General features: G+C 36.4%; 1 pseudogene across 1 annotated transcript; it reads left to right on the top strand.

Moving 5' to 3' along the window:
* The first annotated feature begins 14,692 nt into the window (after window positions 1-14,692).
* On the top strand, window positions 14,693-16,052 carry LOC105505590 (annotated as a pseudogene). The gene has a single exon (XR_001000776.1). The product of XR_001000776.1 is annotated as a ras-related protein Rap-1b pseudogene (transcript).
* The last annotated feature ends 1,001 nt before the right edge of the window (window positions 16,053-17,053 follow it).

Below are 17,053 nucleotides of genomic sequence, written 5' to 3'. Positions count from 1 at the left end.
CCTGCTGCTCTCAGGCTTGGGAGGGTGCACAGCAGTTAGGGACTATCACAGACCCCCAGCACAGTGCATTTGGTGAACTTAAAAAAAAATCAACAAAATTAAAAACAAACTATCCCATTTAAATGCACACAGAGTACATGAACGGACACTTTCAAAGGAAGACATACATGTGGCCAGAAAGCATATGAAAAAATGCTCAACATCACTAATATTAGAGAAATGCAAATCAAAACCACAATGAGATACCATCTCACACCAATGAGAATGGCTACTATTAAAAACTCAAAAAATAAGAGATGCTAGTGAGGTTGTAGAGAAAAGGGAGTGATTATACAGTGATGGTGGGAATGTATAGTAGTTCAGCTATTGTGGAAAACAGTGTGGCAATTTCTCAAAGAACTCAAAGCAGAAGCACCATTTAACCCATCAATCCAGTATTGAGTATATATCAAAAGAAATACAAATCATTCTACCATAAAGACACATGCACATGTATGTTCATTGCAGCACTATTCACAATAGCAAAGACATGGAATCAACCTGAACGCCCATCAATGGTAGACTGGATGAAGAAAATGTGGTAGATATACACCATGGAATACTATGCAGCCATAAAAAGAATGAGATCATTTCCTTTCCAGCAACATGGGTGGAGCTGGAGGCCATTATCCTAGAAAACCCAATACCATATGTTCTCACTTATAAGGGGAGCTAAACATTAAGTACATATGGACACAAATGGAACAACAGACACTAGGGCCTCCTTTAGAGTGGAGGGAGGGAGGAGGATAAAAATTACAAAATTACCTACTGGGGACTATGCTTATTATCTGGCTTATGAAATAATCTATACACCAAACCCCGTGACACACAATTTACCTGTGTAACAAACCCACATGTGTACCTCTGAACCTAAAATAAAAGTTAAAAAAAAAAAAGAGAAAAGTAAGTGTTCTCAGTATTAAAAATCTGTTTTTGTTGACAATTACGTAAATTTCTATATTTTTTGAAATCTTTTAATTTTCACTTTGGTTAGCTGTTATTATACTCTGATAAAGTGTTTTAAGCTGATGTTTTTGACAAACTTCCCAAAATGATATTTTAAATTAACTGTTTTTGCCCTCAAGTTAATTTTGATATTTCTCATTTGGACCCCTGGAAAGATCAAAGAATGTGTATCTCACATTGTAAAGAGATATATTAAACTAATCAGACTTACTTGATATATTAAATTTTATATGGAGCATTGTCAAATACTAAGTGGTGCTAAACCTTCTTTAAGTTATGTTTCAGAATATGTTATTGATATGTATTTCAAAATTCTTCAAAATCTGATATGTTATCAGTCATAATCTTGGTTATTATCTTCAAGTTTTGTATGCCACAGAAATAACCAAATTTCTTTGTCAATTACATTATTATTATAATAAACTCCATGAGATTTTTAAGGATGGTCTCTCCAAGTCTGTCATCCACAGGGACTAATTGCTTTCATTCTTTTCTAAAAGCATTTGCAATCAGCTACAATACAAAATTGCTGCTTCTCTGAAATTGATGATCTATTAAGGTTTAACCCATATACTCCTCTATATACCTCTGCAGCCTCCCCAGATCAAGTTGATATATTCTCCTGGCAGTCTGTGCAATGGAGACCAACATTAAATTCTTTTAGATTGTTTTAAATTACATTTTTTTAACTTCCAGTTTATTACATACCCAGAGTTGATTACAACCTCCTTGTTTCATAAGTGGAAGCTATGTTAGGGTTGGATATGGGGGCCATAATTTCTTCAAGGATCCTAGACAGAGACCCACATCAGGATCAGAGACCGTTTTGGTAGCATTGCAGATCTCATGGCTCAATAATCCTTGAAGGTTATAATTTTCATCCTACTATCAGTTGGAGTTTCTGTGACTTTCCCTGCTTTAAGTCTCCTGGTATCAAACAGAGCTCTGAGGTGTCACTGACTGAGGAATGGAATAGAGATGTCCATGAGGGGTCCTGATATCATTACTACACAGAGATGTGAAAGGAGAGACCACTTCCTCACCACGCAGCTACTTCACTCTTCTCCCGGTATCAGCCCTATAGTTGGACCTAGGCTTTCAGAAGCGTTAAGTGTGCAAACAAGTTTGGGTTGGGCTTTAAGAGGACACTTTGTCATAGAGGAAAAGCCAGTATATCTAAGTTGGTTTTCTTTTCGGGAAAACATCCTGAGGGACCAGTAAGCAGGGAGATCCTTTTTCTAGTTTGCCTGTAGAATTAGGAAGGCAGTTGATTTTTCAGTCTTTTACAGGATGCTTAAACAAAGCTGTGTAATTACACAAGGTGAATCTCTATCTTGCCTAAGAAGATAAAGTGGGAATCATCACTCCACCAGGGCAAATTTCCAAGGAGCTCATTTATTCTGTCTTTCAAACTTTCATGTGATACATTTCCCTTTCACATTGTTGCTGATTTCCAAATAGCTGTCAGCAAGTTTTTTTCTCCCCTTTGCTTATTCTTCACTATTTTGGTAGCAAAGTTCATAGAATTAGGGGACTTAGAAGATGCTTTGAAAACATCACCACAAAGGAACTGCTGAAATGATTCACAGGAAGACTAGTCAGTTGGGAGAAAGGTCCTAAGGAAGTTACTCTGGTTTTCAACAACATGTTTAGAGAATTCTTGAAGCAGATAGGTGTCAACCTAGTGAAAACAACATTTTGATTTAATTTTTTTTATGTATATGGTGATTATGTGGGTTTCTAAAATGAGCAAATATTCAAGTCAAGAGATCTTTTGTTTTTTCTTCTGCCCAGAATGGGGTTAGGGGAGCAAGACACAATTTGGGAAAGGACATATGTGCTATTATAGGGATCACCTTTAAGTTTCTGGGAAGGAATGGGCAAGGGCGAGTAGGTTGACTCGGCATTGTCCTGCACTGCTCATTAGGACCTGGGACGTGCAAGGGAAATGTGGGTGGCATCAGGGCACCCAGGGCACAGCCCCGCTCACTGCTGTGCTCAGTTTCTGTAGCCTTCTGTTTCCCTTGGTGATGTAAATGAAGATGAAGGAGTCATTTCATGATGTGCTACTGCTGAGAATAATAAATGTCTTTTTACAAACAGATGTAAAAATACTTTTTTTTCTGGATTATTATCAGGGTGGTCAGCTCTGGATTAAGCCACCACATCCAATTTGTACAACAATATTGATACATAGGGCTACACTTATTACTGCTCACATGTTCTATTGTAATAATTGTGTTTTACTTCTAAAGGTTAAATAAAAGCAAAAAAAAATGGAGCTAAACTATCAAACTGTCCCCGTTTGTTTTCCCCAATGTATAATATATATATACTTTTTATTTCATTGAAGATGTGGTAGGATACCTGCCATTTAAGGAAATAAATAGAAGATTTAAAATTCCAAGAAATGAGAAAAAAGAAATTCAGTACCCAAGAATCCCAGCACCACATTGAAGTAGGCTGTGGTTTATGAAGAACCTTACTCCTTTTACATTCGCTCATGCTCCAACACAAGGCTAGCAGTAGAAATGCTTGAATTCTTGTTGGGTTGCCAAGGGGACTCAGGAGTTGACCAAGGGAACTATTTGGCTCCGTGAGGAATGGACACTTCAGGATGCTTCCTGAACAGGGCCTAGTCAGGCAGTGGTCTGGACGTGTGTGGTCATGGTCACCTCATGAAAATGTGTGACGGGTGGCTCTCAGGAAAAACACCAAGTCTGGATCATCCATGTGGCAGCTTTGCATGGGGACATAACAGCTCTGAATTGAAATTGAACTGCATCCTACATGCTTTACCATAGCAGTGATGAGAGTGATCAGTGCATGTGGTATGAGTGGTAGGTTTAAAGAAAAGAGAGTGTTTTATGCTCAGTATTTCCTTTATCCTTGGGCTACTCAAGCTGGACAATAGGTAACCATTGTTTTCAAGGAATCAAACCAACTTTGCTGGCTTGGTTTGTGGTTTGTTTCAACCCTAGCTATGAGCCTGTTTTGGGCTGGAAACTTGGCTTTTCTCATAATACATTCCCGTTCTGTAATTTTTTAATTTTTTTATTTCCATAGGTTTTTGGAGGACATGAGGTATTTGGTTACATGAGTAATTTAGTGGTGATTTGTGAGATTTTGGTGCACACATCACTCGAGCAGTATACACTGACCCCAATTTGTAGTCTTTTACCCCTCACACCTTTCCCACTCTTTCCCCTAGAGTCCCCAAAGTCTATTGTATCATTCCTATGCCTTTGCATCCTCATAGCTTAGCTACCACATAAAAGTGAGAACATAAGATGTTTGATTTTCTTTTCCTGAGTTCCTTCACTTAGAATAATAGTCTCCAATCCCATCCAGGTTGTTATGAATGCCATTAATTCATTCCTTTCTTATGGCTGAGGAGTGTTCCATCACAAATATGTATTTAAGCATATATATACACATATGCATCGCATATCTATCTATCTATCTATACCACAGTTTATTCACTCATTGATAGGAATTTAGGCTGGTTCCACATTTTTGCAAATGCTAATTGTGCTGTCATAAACATGTATGTGCAAGTATCTTTTTTGAATAATGACTTCTTTTCTTCTGGGTAGATACCCAGTAGTGGGATTGCTAAATCAAATTGTAGTTCTACTTTTAAGGATTGTGCTTGTTTTTCATTAAAAGATAATACTTTTGATCACTATAGTTTGTCAGTGTTGGATTGTTTCCACTTTGAAATTCCTAAACTTTTTCCCTTCATAATGTTAAAACAAGTCATGTTAGAGGCCCTTTCAATATGAAAGGTTTGTAGTTAAGATATTACATATATTTTATTGTTTGCAATAAAAATCATCTAGGCAAAAGAAGTGTCAGGTGTTAATTTTTTTTTTTTTTGTGAAGATTTCATGGACATTTATTAGTTCCCCAAATTAATACTTTTATAATTTCTTACACCTGTCTTTACTGTAATCTCTGAACATAAATTGTGAAGATTTCATGGACACTTATCACTTCCCCAATCAATGCCCTTGTGTTTTCCTATGCCTGTCTTTACTTTATTTATTTATTTTTTTTATTATACTTTAAGTTCTAGGGTACATGTGCATAACGTGCAGGTTTGTTACATATGTACACTTGTGCCATGTTGGTGTGCTGCACCCATCAACTCGTCAGCACCCATCAATTCATCATTTATATCAGGTATAACTCCCCAATGCAATCCCTCCCCCCTCCCCCCTCCCCATGATAAGCCCAGTGTGTGATGTTCCCCTTCCCGAGTCCAAGTGATCTCATTGTTCAGTTCCCACCTATGAGTGAGAACATGCGGTGTTTGGTTTTCTCTTCTTGTGATAGTTTGCTAAGAATGATGGTTTCCAGCTGCATCCATGTCCCTACAAAGGATGCAAACTCATCCTTTTTTATGGCTGCATAGTATTCCATGGTGTATATGTGCCACATTTTCTTAATCCAGTCTGTCACAGATGGACATTTGGGTTGATTCCAAGTCTTTGCTATTGTGAATAGTGCTGCAATAAACATACGTGTGCATGTGTCTTTGTAGTAGAATAATTTATAATCCTTTGGGTATATACCCAGTAGTGGGATGGCTGGGTCATATGGTACATCTAGTTCTAGATCCTTGAGGAATCGCCATACTGTTTTCCATAATGGTTGAACTAGTTTACAATCCCACCAACAGTGTAAAAGTGTTCCTATTTCTCCACATCCTCTCCAACACTTGTTGTTTCCTGATTTTTTAATGATGGCCATTCTAACTGGTGTGAGATGGTATCTCATTGTGGTTTTGATTTGCATTTCTCTGATGGCGAGTGATGATGAGCATTTTTTCATGTGTCTGTTGGCTGTATGAATGTCTTCTTTTGAGAAATGTCTGTTCATATCCTTTGCCCACTTTTTGATGGGGTTGTTTGAAATAATACCACACATCTACAGCCGTCTACACACATCTACAGCCGTCTGATCTTTGATAAACCTGAGAGAAACAAGAAATGGGGAAAGGATTCCCTATTTAATAAATGGTGCTGGGAAAATTGGCTAGCCATAAGTAGAAAGCTGAAACTGGATCCTTTCCTTACTCCTTATACGAAGATTAATTCAAGATGGATTAGAGACTTAAATGTTAGACCTAATACCATAAAAACCCTAGAAGAAAATCTAGGTAGTACCATTCAGGACATAGGCATGGGCAAGGACTTCATGTCTAGAACACCAAAAGCAACGGCAGCAAAAGCCAAAATTGACAAATGGGATCTCATTAAACTAAAGAGCTTCTGCACAGCAAAGGAAACTACCATCAGAGTGAACAGGCAACCTACAGAATGGGAGAAAATTTTTGCAATCTACTCGTCTGACAAAGGGCTAATATCCAGAATCTACAAAGAACTCAAACAAATATACAAGAAAAAAACAAACAGGTGTTAATTTTAATATTTTGCACAATATCTATTTTCCCATGATGTGTTAATACCTACAATTTCACTAAATGTTGATGTTATTTTCTATCGAGATTCTGCAGCCTAGGGAGCTATGTGTTCTTTTTGTTCTTATTTCCCTGAAGCAAAAGACTACATGGCCTTCAGTGCAAAAAACTCAGTCCAATTCTGATGTTTATTATACTTGCTTGCCTCTTGGCTATATAACTTCTGAGTGCAAATCATTGAACTCCCTAATGAAGTATTGTAGAAAATAAATTAAAAATGAATAAAGGAAAATACTTCTTTTTCAAGGAGGTTCATGAAAAGGACTCTAATAAGTATGCTGGAATTTAGATTTCCTATAAGTTTAAGATTATACCACTAGCCTCAGAAAGAATTTCCAGAACGCTAATGAAGAAACAATGGCTTCTTAAAATATCTAACCAAGATCAAGTAGAGTGAGTTTAATGAATGGGACTAAACAAACTCATGACAATATTTTGGAGTGACTTTTTGTTTACCATTTTGCTGGTTTTTTAAATTTTTTGTTTCCCAGATTTGAGAAAACTTTTAAAAAGCTATCTATAGCATACTGCAATTTGGTAAAGTATACTTTTATAAATAAAAATGGAAATATTTATTTTTTCTTCCTACCTGAACCTGCAGTCTTCAGAGAGCTCTTGTTGATATTTTTATTTTACGGCAACATAGTTATTTGCATAAATTCAATAAAAATCTATTCTCTTTGTAACAGGATAGAATTAGAAACATTGGTTGTATTATGAAGGTTTTGACTTGAATGTCATACCTGAGAATATGCATAGAATGCCTAGCTTCAAGGATTCTCAAGCTCACAGTGAGTGAATAAACATTTTTACTTCTTGACAGGCCAGGAACATCAAGATATATTGGAGACCTCAAGAAGAGAGAAATTCATGCAAATTTGTAGGTACTGCAGCCAAAGTCTGATGCTTGCCCTCATTTGACCTCTGACCCTTGCAAGGCTTTTAAAAGTCTAATCTGAGATTTCTTACCAATAGTTCCAGCAAAATAAACTTAAAAACAGCCCATGTTCCATCACTCTTCTTGCGACACTGTTGTCAATAATAATGCCAAGTTTAATGAGAATAAACTTATTCAGCAGACAAATTAGTCTTACTCTGATTATCTTTAGTAGAAACAGGGATGATTGTAGAAAGAAAAATTATATTTCTGAAGAAAAACTGCAGTACCCCTGTTATTAGATTGTAGTTTTCTTTGTTGTTTTCAAGTTTTTGTTAGTTTTTGTTATCTATCTATAAATTAAACAGGTTACTTAATTACTCTAATTTCCTCCAACATCTGGCTATGATTATCCAACTAAGAACATAGACTGTTCTGTTCCTAAAGTCCTATAAGTTGAAGCTAGAAAACTCCACGTAAATTTCGAGAGACAAATCTTGTGGCTATTGTGTGGGCTACAAAGAGAATTGACTAAAATGCCCCATGCTATAACCAGGAATATTCAAACCGCAAACCAGAGTAAGAAGTTGATGACTTCACACTGTGGAAAGCTTTTCCTAAGGCACTGTAAAAAAAAATGGACTCTTGTCCTTCTTATTTTTTTCATGCTTATGCCTACATTTTTCACTTGGCAGGATAACACTGTGGTTAGAATTTCACATTCAGTAGCTTCTGTAACTGAATGAAATTTTGGATCTGTCGTGTCAAACTCACATCTTTACATGACCTAAGGGATCCTTTAGTCCACCCAGTGGGTAACTATGGCAACATCCCTAATGACTTATTTGCCACCTTGGGTTTCACTGCAGCCTTCACTGCAAAGGCTACTGCCACCCAGCAGTGCTCATTAAAGTATCTTGCTGAGCAGCCATTGATAACAGAACAGAACAGAATGAGATAACTCTCAATTATCTACTGGTTGAACAAGAAGTGTCTGTGCCATTGCTAATAACTACATGCTGTACCTGAATATATTTCTCTGGGGAAGTTGAGACCTAATTGCATAAAATAGCAAGACAGGCTTTATGGCTGCAACAGATCTCCCTCAGTCTTGCCTAGACTTTTGATTCATTAGTTGGCTGCCTTTGGGTCCATGTTCATAGACAATATTATCATGTTACTAGTAATTTTGTACCGTATCATTCTTTTTAAACTTTTTATCTGTTTCCAGTCCAACCTCTGCAGAAATGATGCATCTAACAGAATAACACTTGTCCAGAACTTCCAAATGGTAGTCAATGCCTATGGAACTGACAAAATTGAACTTAGCAATGAAATCCAGGCAGATTTATTCTGAGAGCCACTCCTTCTGAACTTCTTTGTTTCTTAAATGTGACTAAAAGGGTTTTGACATCTGCTCTTAGTTGCTGGCCATTTGTCTCTGATGCAGGATCAGACTAACTAGAAAAGGTCCACTCCAGCACCAAAAAACAATCAAAATCTAACTACAGGCTGATTAATCAGCAACGCTTTCAGAAAAAAAATTCTTGGTCAAAATGGAGAAATGTGAAAGTTACCAACAAAGAAATTGACTCACTTAAGTCAAACCACAACAAAATGGAGCCGGGAGAGTAAAAAGGAAGGTCCTTCATGAATGGATGCCTCTAAAAGAATTATCACAAGGACGGTCTGAAAACTACAAAAATTTTAGATACAACGCTTCTATGAAGATATCTTCCCAGCAATAGCCAGTATCACCAATGAGTATTTGTCCATACCAGCAACAAGTTTCTGGGGCCAAAGAGGTTTATTTTAAAATAACTTCCATGAACTCCACCTTTTTTTTTCTTATTACTTCTTCAAAAAAAAAAAAAGAAAGAAAAACCACAAACAAAAGGGATATATGTGCAGAACGTGCAGGTTTGTTACATAGGTATACATGTGCCATGGTGGTTTGCTGCACCCATCAACCCATCATCTAAGTTCCCTCCACTCAACCCCCAACCCCCAACAGGCCCCAGTGTGTGTTGTTTCCCTCTGTGTGTCCATGTGTTCTCAATGTTCGACTCCCACTTACAAGTTAGAAGATGCAGTGTTTGGTTTTCTGTCCCTGTGTTAGTTTGCTGAGGATGATGGCTTCCAGTTTCATCCATGTTTCTGCAAAGGGCATGATCTCATTCCTTTTTATAGCTGCCTTGTATTCCATGGTGTATATGCAGCACATTTCCTTTATCCAGTCTATCAGCGATGGGCATTTGGGTTGGTTCCATGTCTTTGCTGTTGTAAATAGTGCCGCAATAAACATACATATGTATGTTCCTTTATAGTAGAGTGATTTATATTCCTTTGGGTATATACCTAGTAATGGGATTGCTGAGTCAAATGGTATTTCTGGTTCTAGATCCTTGAGAAATGCCCATACTGTCTTCCACAATGGTTGAACTAATTTACATTCCCACCAACAGTGTAAGAGGGTTCCTATTTCTCCATATCCTCTCCAGCATTTATTGTTTCCTGACTTTTTAATAGTCTCCATTCTAACTGGCGTGAGATGGCATCTCATTGTGGTTTTGATTTGCATTTTTCTGATGATCAGTGATGTTGAGCTTCTTTCATATATTTGTTGGCCACGTAAATGTCTTTTTTTGAGAAGTGTCTGTTCATAGCCTTTGCCTGCTTTTTGATGGTGTTGTTAGTCTTTTTCTTGTAAGTATGTTTAAGTCCCTTATAAACTCTGGATATTATATCATTGTCAGATGGGTAGATGGCAAACATTTCCTCCCATTCTGTAGGTTGCTTGTTCACTTTGATGATAGTTTCTTTTGCTGTGCAGAAGCTCTTTAGTTTAATTCTTTTTTTTTTTTTTTTGTTTTGAGACAGAGTCTCGCTGTGTCACCCAGGCTGGAGGGCAGTGGCCGGATCTCAGCTCACTGCAAGCTCCGCCTCCTGGGTTCACGCCATTCTCCTGCCTCAGCCTTCCGAGTAGCTGGGACTACAGGCGCCCGTCACCACGCCCGGCTAATTTTTTGTATTTTTAGTAGAGACGGGGTTTCACCGTGTTAGCCAGAATGGTCTCGATCTCCTGACCTCGTGATCTGCCCGTCTTGGCCTCCCAAAGTGCTGGGATTACAGCCTTGAGCCACCGCGCCCGGCTTCTTTAGTTTAATTCTATCCCATTTGTCAATTTTGGCTTTTGTTGCAATTGCTTTGGCATTTTTGTCATGAAGTCTTTGCCCACCATGCCTATGTCCTGAATGTTGTTGCCTAGGTTTTCTTCTAGGGTTTTTATGGTTTTGGGTTTTACATTTAAGTCTTTAATCCATCTTGAGTTAATTTTTTTATAAGGTGTAAGGAAGGGGTCTAGTTTCAGTTTTCTGCATATGGCTAGCCAGATTTCCCATGCTATTCCTGAATATGAGATCCTTTCCCCATTGCTTGCTTCTGTTAGGTTTGTTGAAGATCAGGTGGTTGTAGATGTGTGGTGTATTTCTGAGGTCTATGTTCACCTTCATTGGTCTATATGTCTGTTTTGGTACCAGTTCCATGCTATTTTGGTTACCGAGGCCCTCTATTAATGAAGTCAGGTAGTGTGATGCCTTCAGCTTTATTCTTTATGCTTAGGATTGTCTTGGCTATATCGGGTCATCTTTGATACCATATGAAATTTAAAATAGGTTTTTCTAATTCTGTGAAGAATGTCAATGGTAATCTGATGGGGAACTTCGCCTTTTACCCCTAAGAAAGCTTTGACTCCCCCAGCTTTTTCAAATGTGCCTATGGTTCACTACGATACACATATCCCAAATCACAGTTCCTTGCTCTTCCCAGATAAACTATTTTGAAAAGTCAGTCTCTCTGCTGTTTATTTTAATAATTTGTAATAGAAGTACATCTTTCTTAAAAGCATAGCCAAAATTTTAAGTATATTCACAATAATAATAATTAGGAAACAAATGATCATTGCTTTGATTTTAAGAATTATGAATTTCTTTAATTTTTCAAGTTGAAATACAGAACATGTTCTATTTAGTTACCAATTTATTTCTGTATTTCTAATGAGACAATTTAATTTGGTAAGAAATTTCAAGGAACATGTGGCATATATATATATTTGGTCAATGTTCCTTGACCCAAAGTATTAAGGCTGGGTTGTATTTAATTCAGTGACTAAGCAATTTAGTCAGGTTATTCAATAAATTAATGAAGTAATTATCTATAAATTGTGATAATCTGTAAATCTATAAATCATATGTAAAATTTTATTATAAAAAGCAAATGAGTCTAACAATAGCTAGTTTCAACAATATAATAACTTCACTTTTAGTTAGCAAGTCCATATTACATTTTAAATATTGAAGTCTGTGCAGTAGTTAATGAACTTTTAGTCAATTATTGAGAAAAAAAAACTTTCTTAGTACAGTAAAAGATATAAAAAACATGACTGAGCTCAATTTGTCTTTTTTAAAAAATCACTGATTTCTTGGTCAAACTTTTGTCTCTTTTTGAACTTTTGAACTTTGTGGCCATGTGAAATGGCACTCTGAAACTTCTAGTAGACTCAAATTGAGGTAACTTTCTTGCTAACAACAATTTTATGTCCAGTTTCTAATATAAGCCATTATTTCTAAGACATGCCATGGTTCCAAGTTTGAACTAATGTTAATACAACCTGCCCCTACATGACTGAGTCTGAGCACATCCCTGGGCCACATCAAGCACCATGGCAGGTTAATCATTCCTTATGGTTTTAACAGGCAAACTGGGGAAAAAAAAATAACTGTCTCCTCCAACTTTGGTTATGAGTGAGTTTCCTACTTTTTAATGGTGAAAAATAAACGTATCTGTCATGCAGAAAATAACATCGCACTCATATGGAAGCAGAGGTGAGAAGTGAAGCCTTAGTCACTATGGAGTCCTATCCCTGGTTCAAGTTGCCAGGTCCCTTGAGCTGTTCCACTTCCTAGAGAGCACCCTTTGAATCTTGATATCTCCAGTATCTTCCAGTTACACCTCATTTAGCCTAAAGGTCTTTTGGTTAGAAGCGTTGGCAATCGAAAGAGCTCTGACTAAAAATGCTACTCTATCAAACCAGTTAATTTCATTTTAATTTTAATTTAGTTGGCATAATTAGGTGGTAGACCTAGTGACTTCAAAAATGTAGGGAATCAGCACCAGATTATAACATGACCAACAAAGCATCATCCTAGAGTTACTTATAAATTACAAAAGAAAATTAGAAGTGCAAAAACTTGAACCACAAATGTAATTTAGTATCAGAAATAATGGGACAACTTGGCATGTACCTTCTGATGTGTGATAAATAATACACCACTTGAAAAGTATTCCATACAAATGTTTAACCTAAAGGTGGTTATACCTCTAAGCCTAATATCCAGTGTGCAAGAAATACAGGAACACATGGCAAGTTACTCCACACCAGCAGGAAGTTATCAAACAAATACAGGATGTAGAACATTCTATGCAATAATAACCGACCTGAACTTCCAAAAGTCAATATTGGTTTAAAAAGTGGTGAGATTGTTATAGATAAAAAGATAAAATGATATGATGACTTACCAAACAAATATAAAATATGAAATTGATGAGGTACTATTTTTTAGAAATATATGAGAGAATTGTGAACAAGTAGGAAAAGTTGGATATAGAGAAGCCATTATATAATATTATGGAATTAGTATTAATTTTCATAGTTGTTAAAATGATTATTGTTAGTGTTTTCACGGTTTGGGCTACTGAAAAGACTCATAAGACTCTGTAGAGCATTTGCACATAAGTAGCAGAGGATGATGGAGTAAAAGAAAGCAAGGGCAGGCAAGCACCAGAGGCTCCGGCAAACATTTCAGGTGCTTCTATCCAAGGTTGCAAGGATGTGTGTGTGTGTGTGTTGTGTGATGTGTTTAGTATGTGTGTTTGGATAGGACATACTTCATCTCTGGAATACAATCCATCAAGATTTTGCGAGGAATTTTGACTTAGAAGGAAAGTCTCCCAAATTTCCAGGTGAACCTTTCATTAGGCTGCATGCCTGGTTATACCAGGTGTAAGTCATCAATACTCAAACCAGCCACAGGAGTTTCAAACTTTAAACAACCTGTATTTAATCTTGCCCTCATTTTGGCCAAGGATCAGTACCAGACTTTCAGATGTTCTGGGAGATAATTATAGAGCTATTTCAGTCCAGCAGTAAAAAATAAATCTTACCCATTGGCACTGTGGGAGAGTGCCCTAATTTATTGGAATTTCATGCTGAAAAGTTTTGGGCCAAAATATTCAAATATCCATGACTCTACTATCTAAAGAGATATTTAGAGAGTGAAATGAGTAATATATGGTAATATGTTAGCAATTACTAAATATAGGTGGATATTATATTAATCTTGTGTGAAATATTATTTTAAATTTTCATTATGTCTGAAAAATCTTCATAATAAAAATAAGGAAAATCAATAAAGACTCCTGTTGAGTTGTTCTGTGATCTTAGTACAGGACATTATTTTAAAATTATTCAAAAGAAAATATTTTGGTATTTAATAGATTACATACTTATATGAAATCTTAGCAACCTCACATATTTCAAATTCTCTTTTCTAGATACAATAATACTGCAGTGTACTTACACACATATTATATATATAATATACAATGTCTAAATTTTTGTATAATGTGAATATATATGAATGTAATATTCATATGTAATATTAATATGTATATTGTATAGTCATATTCTAAAGTTCATGTATTAAATTGAGTCAAATCTGTTTATCATTCCTCCCTCTCTCCCTCCTTCCCTTCCTCCCTTCCTCTCTCCCTCCCCTCCCTCCTTCCCTTCCTTCCTTCCTTCCTTCCTTCCTTCTCCCCTTCCTTCTTTCCTTCCCTCTCTCCTTGCTTCCTTCCCTCCTTGCTTCCTTCTTTCCTTCCTTCTTTTTGTTAACTTAGCCATATTGCAGACAGTTACTTTGTGCCAAATACTGGACAATGTTCACAGAGGCATTGAAGAATAAAAAATTGTCCCTGGCCTCCACCAGCTTACCACTTGATGGAAGTTACTTCTAATTTAATTGATGGAATGTAAAGAAACCTGGCTTTTTAAGAGATCATACCTTTAATAACAAAATCAGATGAATATGTATTTTTTTATATTTAAAAATAAAGAGTACAATGTTTTCACATATATGCACTGTTCAAACCCAACAGTTGTTACCTGAAACTCCTGAGACTGGAATTTATAACAGATCATATACTCAGAAACACTCATAGAGTTTGGGATAGAACTCATGATAAAATATGTATTTCTGGGACATCACCAAACCTCACCCAGAGTCAGGCGTGTAAACCAGCCGGAGCGGCAGCAGCAGCAGCAGGACTGCCGTGGCACCGAGAGTAGCGACCCCAAGGGAGCGCGGGGCGACGCTGGCTGCGGGTACCCGGTGACAGTGTGAGAGGTACTAGGTTTTGACAAGCTTGCATCATGCGTGAGTATAAGCTAGTCGTTCTTGCCTCAGGAGGCGTTGGAAAGTCTGCTTTGACTGTACAATTTGTTCAAGGAATTTGTGTAGAAAAATATGATCCTACGATAGAAGATTCTTATAGAAAGCAAGTTGAAGCAGATGCACAACAGTGTATGCTTGAAATCTTGGACACTGCAGGAAGGGAACAACTTACAGCAATGAGGGATTTGTACGTGAAAAATGGACAAGGATTTGCATTAGTTTATTCCATCACAGCACAGTCCACATTTAACGATTTACAAGACCTGAGAGAGAACACATTCTTCGAGTTAAAGACATTGATGATGTTCCAATGATTCTTGTTGGTAATAAGTGTGACTTGGAAGATGAAAGAGTTGTAGGGAAGGAACAAGGTCAAAATCTAGCAAGACAATGGAACAACTGTGCATTCTTAGAATCTTCTGCAAAATCAAAAAGAAATGTTAATGAGATCTTTTATGACCTAGTGTGGTAAATTAACAGAAAACCTCCAGTGCCTGGGAAGGCTTGCAAAAAGTCATCATGTCAGCTGCTTTAATATACTAAATGCATTGTAGCTCTGAGACAGGTCTGAAGAACTCTTGCCCAATTCAACAGTGCCAGCATTCCAACTTTGTTAAACCTACCAACATCTTAAATGGACTTTCCTGTGGTGGTACCCTTTAAGAGGCAGATGAAAGCTACTATATCAGTTTGCACATTCTAATCACTTTCCAGTATCACAGGAGAGATTTTTACTTATGTAATAGTCCTAGAGTATGCAGCTGGTAAAACCAGAGGCTACATCCAGTATTACTGCTAAGAGACATTCTTCATCCACCAATGTTGTACGTGTATGAAAATGGTGTACTGTAGACTTTAACATGCCCCATACTTTATATTGAGGGGTACAATAATGTAAATCCTAAAAGCACCACTATTTTTAGCATAATAAAAGAAAGTCCAAAGAACTCCTATATAGACTACTCCAGATAACTTTGCTTCTTTGATACTTGTAGCTTATTGTAATTTTTTTTTTAAGAAATTCAGGGTCATTATTATTGTACAAAATAAGCGCTTTGATTAACACAGCTATATAGGTTTTGTAATTTTTAAAAAACCTATGGAAACAGTGATCTTGTTTTTAAAATATGATAGTTCATTCAGTATAATGTCTTAAAGACGTTGCTTTTAATATCTGTTGGGAAGGAAATGTCCAGACTTTTCAAATCTCTTATTATATGTTTCCTTTTTTTTTGTTTACATACACATAGTTGTGTGTACACTGGGGGTGTACAACAAGAATTGTATATTTTCAAACAATTTTTTAATGATTTAACAATTTTTGTAAATCATTTTCAGGCTTCTACAGCTGTAGATTCTCATTGTAAACCCCTTGCTTGCTCATGCATAAGTGTATTTGCAATATCAAATATACAGGTTTAGTATTTTTGCCTGTTAGTGATTGTTTCACATGTGTAATGTTTTGGTTGAGATGTTAAATGGTGAACAAGTACTGTGGATGTGAATGCGGGAAGTAATTTTAATCAAATGTAATTGGTCACAAGGCCTAATTTGCAGTAACTGTTGCTGTTTTATTTAACAATGCCTTGTTGCTTTGTATGCATTAATGTTTGGATGTAAAGATTGTGTATCTATCCAACAGGGAGCCACAGTATTTAAATTAACCAACCTAATGTTACAACTACTTTGAGGTGGCCAAATGTAAACTAAAAGCCTTAATTAAAGTGGTACAATTTTGTATAACTTAGCATCAGTAGTTTAATAAATTTGGATTGGCATGCCAAATATATATACATATATGTATTTGTGTTATATATCCTAAGTGTATTTGGAGAATAAAACTCTCAGTAGTTCAAAGGTGATCAAATCAGTTTTCACGAACAAATGATTTTAGGTCAGATTAGAATTTAATACCAAAGAGCTTAAAATAAAGAAACCTTTGAGTTGTCGGTTGAAGGCAACGATTGGAGAAAGATGTAGATATATTTGATTTGTACTCTATCAAGATTATCCGTTTTAAAAACTTGTTACAAAGATTATAACAAGAAAAGGCAGAGCTAATAGCTGGGTCACTAAATTCAGCAAAGGGATTCAGGTTAGGCTTCTCAGAGAAAGTTTTATTTGAACTATTATCAGAAGGATGAATAGAAGTTAATTGTCTTCTACAACTTT

Source organism: Colobus angolensis, unplaced genomic scaffold (assembly GCF_000951035.1).
Source record: "Colobus angolensis palliatus isolate OR3802 unplaced genomic scaffold, Cang.pa_1.0 Scaffold127, whole genome shotgun sequence".
NCBI lineage: Eukaryota > Metazoa > Chordata > Mammalia > Primates > Cercopithecidae > Colobus > Colobus angolensis.
Note: the sequence above shows the minus strand (reverse complement) of the source record. Positions and strands in the feature narration are given on the sequence as shown.